The sequence below is a fragment of the Triticum aestivum genome, chromosome 7A, assembly GCF_018294505.1.
Source record: "Triticum aestivum cultivar Chinese Spring chromosome 7A, IWGSC CS RefSeq v2.1, whole genome shotgun sequence".
Taxonomy (NCBI): Eukaryota; Viridiplantae; Streptophyta; class Magnoliopsida; order Poales; family Poaceae; genus Triticum; species Triticum aestivum.
Window position 1 is genome coordinate 491,880,884 of NC_057812.1, and position 15,962 is coordinate 491,896,845.

Below are 15,962 nucleotides of genomic sequence, written 5' to 3' on the forward strand. Positions count from 1 at the left end.
TGCATTTTTCCGACTTGGGTTTGAGCTTTTCAGGTTGAAGTTTCTTGACATAAGCATCGCATCCCCAAACTTTCAGAAACGACAACTTAGGTTTCTTTCCAAACCATAATTCATACGGTGTTGTCTCAACAGATTTCGACGGAGCCCTATTTAAAGTGAATGCGGCAGTCTCTAAAGCATAACCCCAAAATGATAGCGGTAGATTGGTAAGAGACATCATAGATCGCACCATATCCAATAGAGTGCGATTACGATGTCCGAACACACCATTTCGCTGAGGTGTTCTAGGCGGCATGAGTTTTGAAACAATTCAACATTTCCTTAAGTGTGTGCCAAACTCGTGGCTCAAGTATTCTCCTTCATGATCTGATCGTCAGAACTTTATTTTCCTGTCATGTTGATTCTCTACCTCAATCTGAAATTCCTTGAACTTTTCAAAGGTCCCAGACTTGTGTTTCATTAAGTAAACATACCCATATCTACTTAAGTCATCAGTGAGGGTGAGAACATAACGATAGCCACCGCGAGCCTCAATGCTCATTGGACCGCACACATCAATATGTATGATTTCCAATAAGTTGGTTGCTCACTCCATTGTTCCAGAGAACGGAGTCTTGGTCATTTTGCCCATGAGGCATGGTTCGCACATGTCAAATGATTCATAATCAAGAGACTCCAAAAGTCCATCTGCATGGAGTTTCTTCATGTGTTTGACACCAATGTGACCAAGGCAGTAGTGCCACAAGTATGTGGGACTATCATTATCAACCTTATATCTTTTGGCATTTGAACTATGAATATGTGTAACATCACGTTTGAGATTAAACAAAAATAAACCATTGACCGGCGAGGCATGACCATAAAACATATCTCTCATATAAATGGAACAACCATTATTCTCGGATTTAAATGAGTAGCCATCTCGCATTAAACGAGATCTAGATACAATGTTCATGCTCAAAGCTGGTACTAAATAACAATTATTGAGGTTTAAAACTAATCCCATAGGTAGATGCAGAGGGAGCGTGCCGACGGCAATCACATCGACCTTGGAACCATTCCCGACGTGCATCTCACCTCATCCTTTGCCAGTCTCCGCTTATTCCACAGCTCCTGTTTTGAGTTACAAATATGAGCAACCGCACCGGTATCAAATACCCAGGAGCTACTATGAGTGCTGGTAAGGTACACATCAATAACATGTATATCACATATACCTTTGGTGTTGTTGGCCTTCTTATCCGCTAAGTACTCAGGGCAGTTCCGGTTCCAGTGACCATTTCCCTTACAATAAAAGCACTGAGTCTCAGGCTTGGGTCCATTCTTTGGCTTCTTCCCGGCAACTGATTACCGGGTGCGGCAACCCCCTTGCCGTCCTTCTTGAAGTTTTTCTTACCCTTGCCTTTCTTGAAACTAGTAGTTTTATTCACCATCAACACTTGATGTTCCTTTTTGATTTCCACCTCCGTTGATTTCAGCATTGAATATAACTCAGGAATGGACTTCTCCATCCCTTGCATATTGTAGTTCATCACAAAGCTCTTGTAGCTAGGTGGAAGGGACTGGAGGATCCTATCAATGACCGAGTCATCTGGAAGATTAACTCCCAGCTGAGACAAGCGGTTGTGCAACCCAGACATTTTGAGTATATGCTCACTGACAGAACTGTTTTCCTCCATCTTACAACTGTAGAATTTGTCGGAGACTTCATATCTCTCGACCCGGGCATGAGCTTGGAAAACCATTTTCAGCTCTTGGAACATCTCATATGCTCTGTGCTGCTCAAAATGCTTTTGGAGCCCCAGTTCTAAGCTGTAAAGCATGCCGCACTGAACCAGGGAGTAATCATCACTATGCGACTGCCAGGCATTCATAACGTCTTGAGTTGCTAGGAAAATGGGTGTGTCACCTAGCGGTGCTTCAAGGACATATGCTTTCTTGGTAGCTATGAGGATGATCCTCAAGTTATGGACCCAATCCATATAGTTGCTACCATCGTCTTTCAGCTTGGTTTTCTCTAGGAATGCGTTGAAGTTGAGGGCAACATTAGCGTGGGCCATTTTATCTACAAGACATATTGTAAAGACATTTTAGACTAAGTTCATGATAATTAAGTTCATCTAATCAAATTATTTAATGAACTCCCACTCAGATAGACATCCCTCTAGTCATCTAAGTGATACATGATCCGAATCGACTAGGCCATGTCCGATCATCACGTGAGACGGACTAGTCATCAACGGTGAACATCTCCATGTTGATCGTATCTACTATACGACTCATGTTCGACCTTTCGGTCTCTCGTGTTCCAAGGCCATGTCTGTACATGCTAGGCTCGTCAAGTCAACCTAAGTGTTTTGCATGTGTAAATCTGGCTTACACCCGTTGTATGCGAACGCTAGAATCTATCACACCCGATCATCACGTGGTGCTTCGAAACAATGAACCTTCGCAACAGTGCATAGTTAGGGGGAACACTTCTCTTGAAATTTTAGTGAGGGATCATCTTATTTATGCTACCATCGTTCTAAGCAAATAAGATGTAAACATGACAAACATCACATGCAAATCATAAAGTGACATGATATGGCCAATATCATCTTGCGCCTTTGATCTCCATCTTCGAGGCGCGACATGAACACCATTGTCACCGGCATGACACCATGATCTCCATCATCATGATCTCCATCATCGTGTCTTCATGAAGTTGTCTCGCCAACTATTACTTCTACTACTATGGCTAACTGTTAGCAATAAAGTAAAGTAATTACATGGCGTTTTCATTGACACACAGGTCATAAAAAAATTAAGACAACTCCTATGGCTCCTACCGGTTGTCATACTCATCGACATGCAAGTCGTGATTCCTATTACAAGAACATGATCAATCTCATGCATCACATATATCATTCATCACATCCTTTTAGCCATATCACATCACATAGCATACCCTGCAAAAACAAGTTAGATGTCCTCTAATTGTTGTTGCATGTTTTACGTGGCTGCTATGGGTTTCTAGCAAGAACGTTTCTTACCTACGCAAAACCACAACGGTGATATGCCAATTGCTATTTACCCTTCATAAGGACCCTTTTCATCGAATCTGATCTGACTAAAGTGGGAGAGACAAACATCCGCCAGCCACCTTATGCATCAAGTGCATGTCAGTCGGTGGAACCAGTCTCACATAAGCGTACGTGTAAGGTCGGTCCGGGCCGCTATTGGAGTTATGCCCTAGAGGCAATCATGTATGATGATATTTCCTATGTGTTTATGAATAAAGATAGTCCTTGGACATTATCAATGATGTGTATCAACAAGTACGTGACTTTTTTGTGGGACTATGCATTGTATGATGACTATCCTAAAAGGTCCCTAGTCGAAAGGGCTGTGTGGACGCGCAACCAACTAGACTAGCATATGACACGGTCGATGGCTTGGTCTCACTAGCCATGGAGCATTAGATGCTAACCGGACAATATGGACTTGGAAGGATCTGGTCGGATTCGACGTAGTCAGATCCAAGTCGAGATAAGGTTCGAGTCGGACAAACCCAACTATGAGACGCAGCGATATGTCATCTGTGAGTCTCGAGTACAACATATGTTCTTTGTCCTAAGACCTGAGCTGACGCATGTACTCGGGATGGTGACAGACTTGCTTTGGGCCAACCAAACACTACTCCGTAACTGGGTAGTTATAAAGGTAGGTTTCGGGTTTGTCCAGAACCATGCTGCGAGACGTGGTCTGATAACCCACAAGTATAGGGGATCGCAACAGTTTTCGATAAGTAAGAGTGTCGAACCCAACAAGGAGCTAAAGGCAGAACAAATATTCCCTCAAGTTCTATCGACCACCGATATAACTCTACGCACGCTTGATGTTCGCTTTACCTAGAACAAGTATGAAACTAGAAGTACTTTGTAGGTGTGATAGGATAGGATTGCAAGATAATAAAGATCACGTAAATAAAAAGTAGGGGCTGTTTAGGTAAAGAAATGACTAAGTTAATTTTAGTAAAGAGCTTTTTGTTACGAGAAAGCTATTTGTCCCTAGGCAATCGATAACTAGACCGGTAATCATTATTGCAGTTTTATTTGAGGGAGAGGCATAAGCTAACATACTTTCTCTACATGGATCATATGCACTTATGATTGGAACTCTAGCAAGCATCCGCAACTACTAAAGATCATTAAGGTAAAACCCAACCATAGCATTAAAGCATCAAGTCCTCTTTATCCCATACGCAACAACCCCTTTACTCGGGTTTGTGTTTCAGTCACTCACGCAACCCACTATAAGCGAATCATGAATGTATTGCAACACCCTACAGCGGGGATCCCTCACGCTTGCGCGACACGGAGAGCACCATAGGATAGCACTAACAATAAAACATGCAACTCAAACCAATCTTGATCATCAAATAGCCCATAGGACAAAACGGATCTACTCAAACATCATAGGATAGCCATACATCATTGGGAAATAATATATAGCATTGAGCACCATGTTTAAGTCGATATTACAGTGGGTAAGAGAGAGGTTACACCGCTACTTAGAGGGGGAAGAGTTGGTGATGATGGCGGTGAAGTTGTTGGTGAAGATTGCGGTGATGATGATGGCCCCCAGTGGCACTCCGGTGCCACCGGAAGCGAGGGGGAGAGAGCCCCCTCCTTCTTCTTCTTCCTTAACCTCCTCCCTAGATGGGAGAAGGGTTTCCCCTATGGTCCATGGCCTCCATGGCGTGGGAGGGGCGAGAGCCCCTCCGAGATTGGATCTGTCTCTCTGTCTCTTTCCGTTTCTGTGTTCCCAGATTCTACCCTTTCACCGTTTCTTATATTCGCGGAGATCCGTAACTCCGATTGGGCTGAAATTTTAGCACAATCTCTATCCGGAAATTAGCTTTCTTGCGGCGAAAGAAGGGCATCAACCGCCTTACGGGGTGGCCACGAGGGTCAGGGGCGCGCCCCCCTGCCTCGTGGCCCCCTCGGGCATCGTCTCGCGTGGAATTTTCTTCCCAAAAATCATATATATTCCAAAAAAATCTCTATCAGTTTTTATCCTGTTTGGACTCCATTTGATATGGATATCCTATGAAACAAAAAACATGCAACAAACAGGAACTGGCACTGAGCACTGGATCAATATGTTAGTCCCAAAAATAATATAAAAAGTTGCCAAAAAGTATATGGAAGTTGAATAATATTGGCATGGAACAATCAAAAATTATAGATACGACGGAGACGTATCAGCATCCCCAAGCTTAATTCCTGCTCGTCCTCGAGTAGGTAAATGATAAAAAAAGAATTTTGGATGTGGAATGCTACCTAGCATAATCTTGATCATATGTCTAATCATGGCATGAATATTAAGACACGAGTGATTCAAAGCAATTGTCTATCATTTGACATAAAAACAATAATACTTCAAGCCTACTAATAAAGCAATCATGTCTTTTCAAAATAACATGGCCAAAGAAAGTTATCCCTACAAAATCATATAGTCTGGCTATGCTCCATCTTCACCACACAAAATATTCACATCATGCACAACCCCGATGACAAGCCAAGCAATTGTTTCATACTTTTGACGTTCTCAAACCTTTTCAACTTTCACGCAATACATGAGCATGAGCCATGGACATAACACTATAGGTGGAATAGAATATGATGGTGGAGAAGACAAAAAGGAGAAGATAGTCTCACATCAACTAGGCGTATCAACGGGCTATGGAGATGCCCACCAATAGATATCAATGTGAGTGAGTAGGGATTGCCATGCAACGGATGCACTAGAGCTATAAGCGTATGAAAGATCAAACTGGAAACTAAGTGGGTGTGCATCCAACTTGCTTGCTCATGAAGACCTCGGACATTTGAGGAAGCCCATCATCGGAATATACAAGCCAAGTTCTATAATGAAAATTCCCACTAGTATATGAAAGTGATAACTCAAGAGACTCTCTATATGAAGAACATGGTGCTACTCTGAAGCACAAGTGTGGTAAAAGGATAGTAACATTGCCCCTTCTCTCTTTTTCTTTTATTTTTTTGGGCCTTCTCTTTTTTTGGCCTTTCTCTTTTTTTGTTCTTTTTTTCTTTTTTTTCCGCCCGGAGTCTCATCCCGACTTGTGGGGGAATCATAGTCTCCATCATCCTTTCCTCACTGGGGCAATGCTCTAATAATGATGATCATCACACTTTTATTTACTTACAACTCGATATTACAGCTCGATACTAGAACAAAGATATGACTCTATATGAATGCCTCTGGCGGTGTACCGGGATGTGCAATGATCTAGCGTAGCAATGACATCAAAAAAATGGACAAGCCATGAAAACATCATGCTAGCTATCTTACGATCATGCAAAGCAATATGACAATGAATGCTCAAGTCATGTATATGATGATGATGGAAGTTGCATGACAATATATCTCGGAATGGCTATGGAAATGCCATGATAGGTAGGTATGGTGGCTGTTTTGAGAAGGTATATGGTGGGTTTTGTTGGGGAACGTAGTAATTTCAAAAATTTCCTACGCACACGCAGGATCATGGTGATGCATAGCAACGAGAGGGGAGAGTGTTGTCTACATACCCTTGTAGACCGTTCGCGGAAGCGTTATATCAACGCGGTTGATGTAGTCATACGTCTTCATGATCCGACCGAGCCAAGTACCGAAAGCACGGCACCTCCGAGTTCTGCACATGTTCGGCTCGGTGACATCCTCGCCTTCTCGATCCAGCAAGAGGGGCAAAGTAGTAGATGAGTTCCGGCAGCACGACGGCATGGTGACGGTGTTGGTGAAGAACAATCTCCGTAGGGCTTCGCCTAAGCACTACGAAAACTATGACGGAGGATAAACTAGAGGGGACGGGGTTGCCGACACGTAGCTTGGTGTTTCTTGATGTGTCTTTGGTGCTAGCCCTGCCCCTCTATTTATATGTTGAGCCCTGGGTCAAAACTTGGAGCAAAAGCCTCCTCAAAGTCGGTTTTGCCCAAAAGGCAAGAGTCCCACTCAGACTCCAGGACCAAACGCCACAATCCTTGGCGTCTGGCCCAGACACCATGGGACTCGGCGTCTAGCCCAGGGCCAGACGCCTGGGTCTCCGCCGTTTGGACCCCTGGCCTCCGCAAAATTCCTTTTGCACCGACTTATAGCCCCATGGGCCTGGCCCCTTGGCCAAACCATATCATCCAATATATGAATCTTTACCTCCGGACCATTCCGGACCTCCTCGTCATGTCCGTGATCTCATCCGGGACTCCGAACAACATTCGGTCACCAATAGACATAACTCATATAATACTATATCGTCAATGAATGTTAAGCATGCGGACCCTATGGGTTCGAGAACTATGTAGACATGACTGAGACACCTCTCTGGTCAATAACCAATAGCGGGACCTGGATGCCCATATTGGCTCCTAGATATTCTACGAAGATCTTTATCGGTCAGACCGCATAACAACATACGTTGTTCCCTTTGTCATCAGTATGTTACTTGCCCGAGATTCGATCGTCGGTATCTCAATACCTAGTTCAATCTCGTTACCGGCAAGTCTCTTTACTCGTTCCGTAATACATCATCCAGCAACTAACTCATTAGTTGCAATGCTTGCAAGGCTTATAGTGATGTGCATTACCGAGTGGGCCCAGAGATACCTCTCCGACAATTGGAGTGACAAATCCTAATCTCGAAATACGCCAACCCAACAAGTACCTTCGGAGACACCTGTAGAGCACCTTTATAATCACCCAGTTACGTTGTGACGTTTGGTGGCACACAAAGTGTTCCTCCGGTAAACGGGAGTTGCATAATCTGATAGTCATAGGAACATGTATAAGTCATGAAGAAAGCAATACCAGCAAACTAAACAATCAAGTGCTAAGCTAACGGAATGGGTCAAGTCAATCACATCATTCTCCTAATGATGTTATCCCGTTAATCAAATGACAACTCATATCTATGGTTAGGAAACTTAAACATCTTTGATCAACGAGCTAGTCAAGTAGAGGCATACTATAGTCTGTTTGTCTATGTATTGACACATGTATTATGTTTCCAGTTAATACAATTCTAGCATGAATAATAAACATTTCTCATGATATAAGGAAATAAATAATAACTTTATTATTGCGTCTAGGGCATATTTCCTTCAGTCTCCCACTTGCACTAGAGTCAATAATGCTCTGCTACATTCAGATCCGTATGTATTTTGCAAATTTCTATGTCAACAATGCTCTGCACGGAGCTGCTCTAGCTAATTGCTCCCACTTTCAATATGTATCTAGATTGAGACTTAGAGTCATCTGGATCAGTGTCAAAACTTGCATCGACGTAACCCTTTACGACGAACCTTTTGTCACCTCCATAATCGAGAAACATATCCTTATTCCACTAAGGATAATTTTGACCGTTGTCCAGTGATCTACTCCTAGATCACTATTGTACTCCCTTGCCAAAAACAGTGTAGGGTATACAATAGATCTGGTACACAACATGGCATATTTTATAGAACCTATGGCCAAGGCATAGGGAATGACTTTCATTCTCTTTCTATCTTCTGCTGTGGTCAGGCTTTGAGTCTTACTCAGTTTCAAACCTTGTAACACGGGCAAGAACTCTTTCTTTGACTATTCCATTTTGAACTACTTCAAAATCTTGTCAAGGTATGTACCCATTGAAAAACTTATCAAGCGTCTTGATCTATCTCTATAGATCTTGATGCTCAATATGTAAGCAGCTTCACCGAGGTCTTTCTTTGAAAAACTCCTTTCAAACACTTCTTTATGCTTTGCAGAATAATTCTACATTATCTCCGATCAACAATATGTCATTCACATATACTTATCAGAAAATGCTGTAGTGCTCCCACTCACTTTCTTGTAAATACAGGCTTCACCGCAAGTCCGTATAAAACTATATGCTTTGATCAACTTATCAAAGCGTATATTCCAACTCCAAGATGCTTGCACCAATCCATAGATGGATCGCTGGAGCTTGCATATTTTGTTAGCACCTTTAGGATTGACAAAACTTTCTTGTTGCATCATATACAACTCTTCTTTAATAAATCCATTATGGAATGTAGTTTTGTTTATCCATTTGCCAGATTTCATAAAATGTGGCAATTGCTAACATGATTCGGACAAACTTAAGCATAGATACGAGTGAGAAACTCTCATCGTAGTCAACACCTTGAACTTGTCGAAAACCTTTTGCGACAATTCTAGCTTTGTAGATAGTAACACTACTATCAGCGTCCGTCTTCCTCTTGAAGATCCATTTAATCTCAATGGCTCGCCGATCTTTGGGCAAGTCAATCAAAGTCCATACTTTGTTTTATACATGGATCTCATCTCAGATTTCATGGCCTCAAGCCATTTCACGGAATCTGGGCTCATCATCGCTTCCTCATAGTTTGTAGGTTCGTCATGGTCAAGTAACATGACCTCCAGAACAGGATTACCGTAGCACTCTGGTGCAGATCTCACTCTGGTTTACCTACGAGGTTCAGTAGTAACTTGATCTAAAGTTACATGATCATCATCATTAGCTTCCTCACTAATTGGTGTAGTAGTCACAGGAACAAATTTCTATGATGAACTACTTTCCAATAAGGGAGCAGGTACAGTTATCTCATCAATTTCTACTTTCCTCCCACTCACTTCTTTCGAGAGAAACTCCTTCTATAGAAAGGATCCATTCTCAACAATGAATATCTTGCCTTCGGATCTGTGATAGAAGGTGTACACAACATTTTCTTTTGGGTATCCTATGAAGACGCACTTCTCCGATTTGGGTTTGAGATTATCAGGTTGAAACTTTTTCACATAAGTATTGCAACCTCAAACTTTAAGAAACGACAGCTTAGGTTTCTTGCCAAACCATAGTTCATAAGGTGTCATCTCAACGGATTTAGATGATGCCCTATTTAACGTGAATGTAGCTGTCTCTAATGCATAACCCCAAAACAATAGTGGTAAATCGGTAAGAGACATCATAGATCGCACCATATCTAATAAAGTACGGTTACAACGTTCAGACACACCATTACACTGTGGTGTTCCAGGTGGCGTGAGTAGTGAAACTATTTCACATTGTTTTAACTGAAGGTCAAACTCGTAACTCAAATATTTTACTTCTGCAATCATATCGTAGAAACTTTTATTTTTGTTACGATGATTCTCCACTTCACTCTAAAATTCTTTGAACTTTTCAAATGTTTCAGACTTGTGTTTCATCAAGTAGATATACTCATATCTGCTCAAATCATCTGTGAAGATCAGAAAATAATGATACCTGCCATGAGCCTCAATATTCATCAGACCACATACATCATTATGTATGATTTCCAACAAATTTGTTGCTCGCTCAATTGCTCCAGAGAACGGAGTCTTAGTCATCTTTCCCATGAGGCATGGTTCACAAGCATCAACTGATTCATAATCAAGTGATTCCAAAAGCCCATCAGCATGGATTTTCTTCATGCGCTTTACACCAATATAACCTAAACGGCAATGCCACAAATAAGTTGCACTATCATTATTAACTTGCATCTTTTGGCTTCAATATTATGAAAATGTGTATCACCATGATCGAGATCCAACAAACCATTTTCATTGGGTGTATGACCATAGAAGGTTTTATTCATGTAAATAGAACAACAATTATTCTCTAACTTACATGAATAACCGTATTGCAATAAACATGATCCAATCATATTCATGCTCAACGCAAACACTAAATAACATTTATTTTAGGTTTAACACTAATCCCGAAAGTATAGGGAGTGTGCGATGATGATCATATCAATCTTGGAACCATTTCCAATACACATCGTCACTTCACCCTTAACTAGTCTCTGTTCATTCTGCAACTCCCGTTTCGAGTTACTATTCTTAGCAACTGAACTAGTATCAAATACTGAGGGGTTGCTATAAACATTAGTAAAGTACACATCAATAACATGTATATCAAATATACCTATGTTCACTTTGCCATCCTTCGTATCCGCCAATTACTTGGGGTAGTTCCGCTTCCAATCACCAGTCCCTTTGTAGTAGAAGCACTCAGTTTCAGGCTTAGGTCCAGACTTGGGTTTTTTCACTTGAGCAGCAACTTGTTTGTTGTTCTTCTTGAAGTTCCCCTTTCTTCCCTTTGTCCCTTTACTTGAAACTAGTGGTTTTGTTTACCATCAATACTTGATGTTTTTCTTGATTTCTACCTTCGTCGATTTCAGCATCACGAAGAGCTTGGGAATTGTTTCCGTTATCCCTTGCATATTATAGTTCATCACGAAGTTCTACTAACTTGGTGATGGTGACTAGAGAATTCTGTCAATCACTATTTTATCTGGAAGATTAACTCCCACTTGATTCAAGCGATTGTAGTACCCAGACAATCTGAGCACATGCTCACTGCTTGAGCTATTCTCCTCCATCTTTTAGCTATATAACTTGTTGGAGACTTCATATCTCTCAACTCGGGTATTTGCTTGAAATATTAACTTCAACTCCTGGAACATCTCATATGGTCCATGACGTTCAAAACGTCTTTGAAGTCCCGATTCTAAGCCGTTTAAGCATGGTGCACTAAACTATCAAGTAGTCATCATGTTGAGCTATCCAAACGTTCATAACATTTGCATCTGCTCCTGCAATAGATTTTTCACCTAGCGGTGCATCAAGGACATAATTCTTCTGTGCAGCAATGAGGATAAACCTCAGATCACGGATCCAATCCGCATCATTTCTACTAACACCTTTCAACTTAGTTTTCTCTAGGAACATATCAAAAATAAAACAGGGGAGCTAAACGCGAGCTATTGGTATACAACATAGATATGCTAATACTACCAGGACTAAGTTCATGATAAATTTAAGTTCAATTAATCATATTACTTAAGAAATCCCACTTAGATAGACATCCCTCTAATCCTCTAAGTGATCACGTGATCCATATCAACTAAACCATGTCCGATCATCACGTGAGATGGAGTAGTTTCAATGGTGAACATCACTATGTTGATCATATCTACTATATGATTCACGCTTGACCTTTTGGTCTCAGTGTTCCGAGGCCATATTTGTTATATGCTTGGCTCATCAAGTTTAACCTGAGTATTCCGCGTGTGCAACTGTTTTGCACCCGTTGTATTTGAACGTAAGCCTATCACACCCGATCATCACGTGGTGTCTCAGCACGAAGAACTTTCGCAACGGTGCATACTCAGGGAGAACACTTGTACCTTGATAATTAGTGAGAGATCATCTTATAAACTACCGTCGAACTAAGCAAAATAAGATGTATACAAGATAAATATCACATGCAATCAAAATATGTGACATGATATGGCCATCATCATCTTGTGCCTTTGATCTCCATCTCCAAAGCATCGTCATGATTTCCATCATCACCGGCATGACACCATGATCTCCATCATCTTGATCTATATCAATGTGTCGTCACATGGTCGTCTCGCCAACTATTGCTCTTGCAACTATTGCTATCGCATAACGATAAAGTAAAGCAATTATTTGGCGTTTGCATCTTATGCAATAAAGAGACAACCATAAGGCTTCTGCCAGTTGCCGATAACTTCAACAAAACATGAGCATCTTATACAACAACTTATATCTCATCACGTATTGACCATATCACATCACAACATGCCCTGCAAAAACAAGTTAGACGTCCTCTACTTTGTTGTTGCAAGTTTTACGTGGCTACTAGGGGCTGAGCAAGAACCGTTCTTACCTACGCATCAAAACCACAACGATAGTTTGTCAAGTTAGTGCTGTTTTAACCTTCTCAAGGACCGGGCATAGCCACACTCGGTTCAACTAAAGTTGGAGAAACTGACACCCGCTAGTCACCTGTGTGCATAGCACGGCAGTAAAACCAGTCTCGCGTGAGCGTACGCGTAATGTCGGTCCGGGCCGCTTCATCCAACAATACCGCCGAACCAAAGTGTGACATGCTGGTAAACAGTATGACTTATATCGCCCACAACTCACTTGTGTTCTACTCGTGCATATTACATCAACGCATAAAACCTGGCTCGGATGCCACTGTTGGGGAACGCAGTAATTTCAAAAAATTCCTACGCACACGCAGGATCATGGTGATGCATAGCAACAAGAGGGGAGAGTGTTGTCTACATACCCTTGTAGACCATTCACGGAAGTGTTATATCAACGCGGTTGATGTAGTCGTACGTCTTCACGATCCGACCGATCCAAGTACCGAAAGCACGGCACCTCCGAGTTCTGCACACGTTCGACTCGGTGACGTCCTCGCCTTCTCGATCCAGCAAGAGGGGCAAAGTAGTAGATGAGTTCCGGCAGCACGACGGCGTGGTGACGGTGTTGGTGAAGAACAATCTCTGTAGGGCTTCGCCTAAGCACTACGAAAACTATGACGGAGGATAAACTAGAGGGGACGGGGCTGCCGGCACACGGCTTGGTGTTTCTTGATGTGTCTTTGGTGCTAGCCCTGTCCCTCTATTTATATGTTGAGCCCTGGGGTCGAAACTTGGAGCAAAAGCCTCCTCAAAGTCAGTTTGGCCCGAAAGGCAAGAGTCCCACTCAGACTCCAGGACCAAACGCCATAATCCTTGGCGTCTGGCCCAAACGCCATGGGCCATACGCCAGGGTCTTCGGCGTTTGGACCCTTGGCCTTTGCAAAACTCCTTTTGCACCGACTTATAGCCCCATGGGCCTGGCCCCTTGGCCAAACCATCTCATCTAATATATCAATCTTTACCTCCGGACCATTCCGGACCTCCTCGTCATGTCCGTGATCTCATCCGGGACTCTGAACAACATTCGGTCACCAACATACATAACTCATATAATACTATATCGTCAACGAACGTTAAGCGTGCGGACCCTACGGGTTTGAGAACTATGTAGACATGACCGAGACACCTCTCTGGTCAATAACCAATAGCGGGACCTGGATGCCCATATTGGCTCCTACATATTCTACGAAGATCTTTATCGGTCAGACCGCATAACAACATACGTTGTTCCCTTTGTCATCGGTATGTTACTTGCCCGAGATTCGATCGTCAGTATCTCAATGCCTAGTTCAATCTCGTTACCGACAAGTCTCTTTACTCGTTCCGTAATACATCATCCAGCAACTAACTCATTATTTGCAATGCTTGCAAGGCTTATAGTGATGTGCATTACCGAGTGGGCCCAGAGATACCTCTCCGACAATCGGAGTGACAAATCCTAATCTCAAAATACGCCAACCCAACAAGTACCTTCGGAGACACCTGTAGAGCACCTTTATAATCACCCAGTTACATTGTGACATTTGGTGGCACACAAAGTGTTCCTCCAGTAAACGGGAGTTGCATAATCTCATAGTCATAGGAACATGTATAAGTCATGAAGAAAGCAATATCAAGAAACTAAACGATCAAGTGCTAAGCTAATGGAATGGGTCAAGTCAATCACATCATTCTCCTAATGATGTGATCCCGTTAATCAAATGACAACTCATGTCTATGGTTAGGAAACTTAACCATCTTTGATCAACGAGCTAGTCAAGTAGAGGCATACTAGTGACACTCTGTTTGTCTATGTATTCACACATGTATTATGTTTCCGGTTAATACAATTCTAGCATGAATAATAAACATTTATCATGATATAAGGAAATAAATAATAATAACTTTATTATTGCCTCTAGGGCATATTTCCTTCAGGTTTATGGTACCGGCGAAAGTTGCACGGTACTAGAGAGGCTAGGAATGGTGGAAGGGTGAGAGTGTGTATAATCCATGGACTCAACATTAGTCATAAAGAACTCACATACTTATTGCAAAAGTCTATTAGCTATTGAAACAAAGTACTACGCGCATGCTCCTAGGGGGATATATTAGTAGGAAAAGACCATCGCTCATCCCCGACCACCACTCATAAGGAAGACAATCAATAAATACCTCATGCTCCCACTTCGTTACATAACGGTTCACCATACGTGCATGCTACGGGAATGACAAACCTAAACACAAGTATTTCTACTAATCCACAACTACCCACTAGCATGACTCTAATATCACCATCTTTATATTGCAAAACTATAGCAAGGAATCAAACATATCATATTCAGTGATCTACAAGTTTTATGTCGGATTTTATGACTAACCATGTGAATCACCAATTCCTGTCATCTCTCTAAATAGATATAAGTGAAGCAAGAGAGTTTAATTCTTTCTACAAAAGATATGTCCACTCTCTAACAAATATAAGTGAAGCAAAAGAGCATTCTACAAATGGCGGTTTTCTATGTAAAGAGAAACAAGCAATCCAAACTTCAAATGATATAAGTGAAGCACATGAAGCATTCTATAAAGCCATACTCAAAAGATATAAGTGAAGTGCATAGAGCATTCTATAAATCAACCAAGGACTATCTCATACCAGCGTGGTGCATAAAAGAAAAATGAAAACTAAATGCAAAATACGCTCCAAGATTGCACATATCGCATGAACGAAACGAATCCGAAAACATACCGATACTTGTTGAAGAAAGAGGGGATGCCTTCCAGGGCATCCCCAAGCTTAGACGCTTGAGTCTCCTTGAATATTTACTTGGGGTGCCTCGGGCATCCCCAAGCTTGAGCTCTTGCCTCTCTTCCTTCTTCGCACATCGAGACCTTCTCGATCATCGAACACTTCATCCACACAAAACTTCAACAGAAAACTCGATAAGATCCGTTAGTATAATAAAGCAAATCACTACTCTAAGTATTGTTGCAAACCAATTCATATTTTGTTTTTGCATTGTGTCTACTGTAGTATAGCTTTTTCATGGCTTAATCCACTAATATAAATTGATAGTTTCATCAAAACAAGCAAACTATGCATCAAAAACAGAATCTGTCTAAAACAGGACAGTCTGTAATAATCTGAACATTCACCATACTTCTGATACT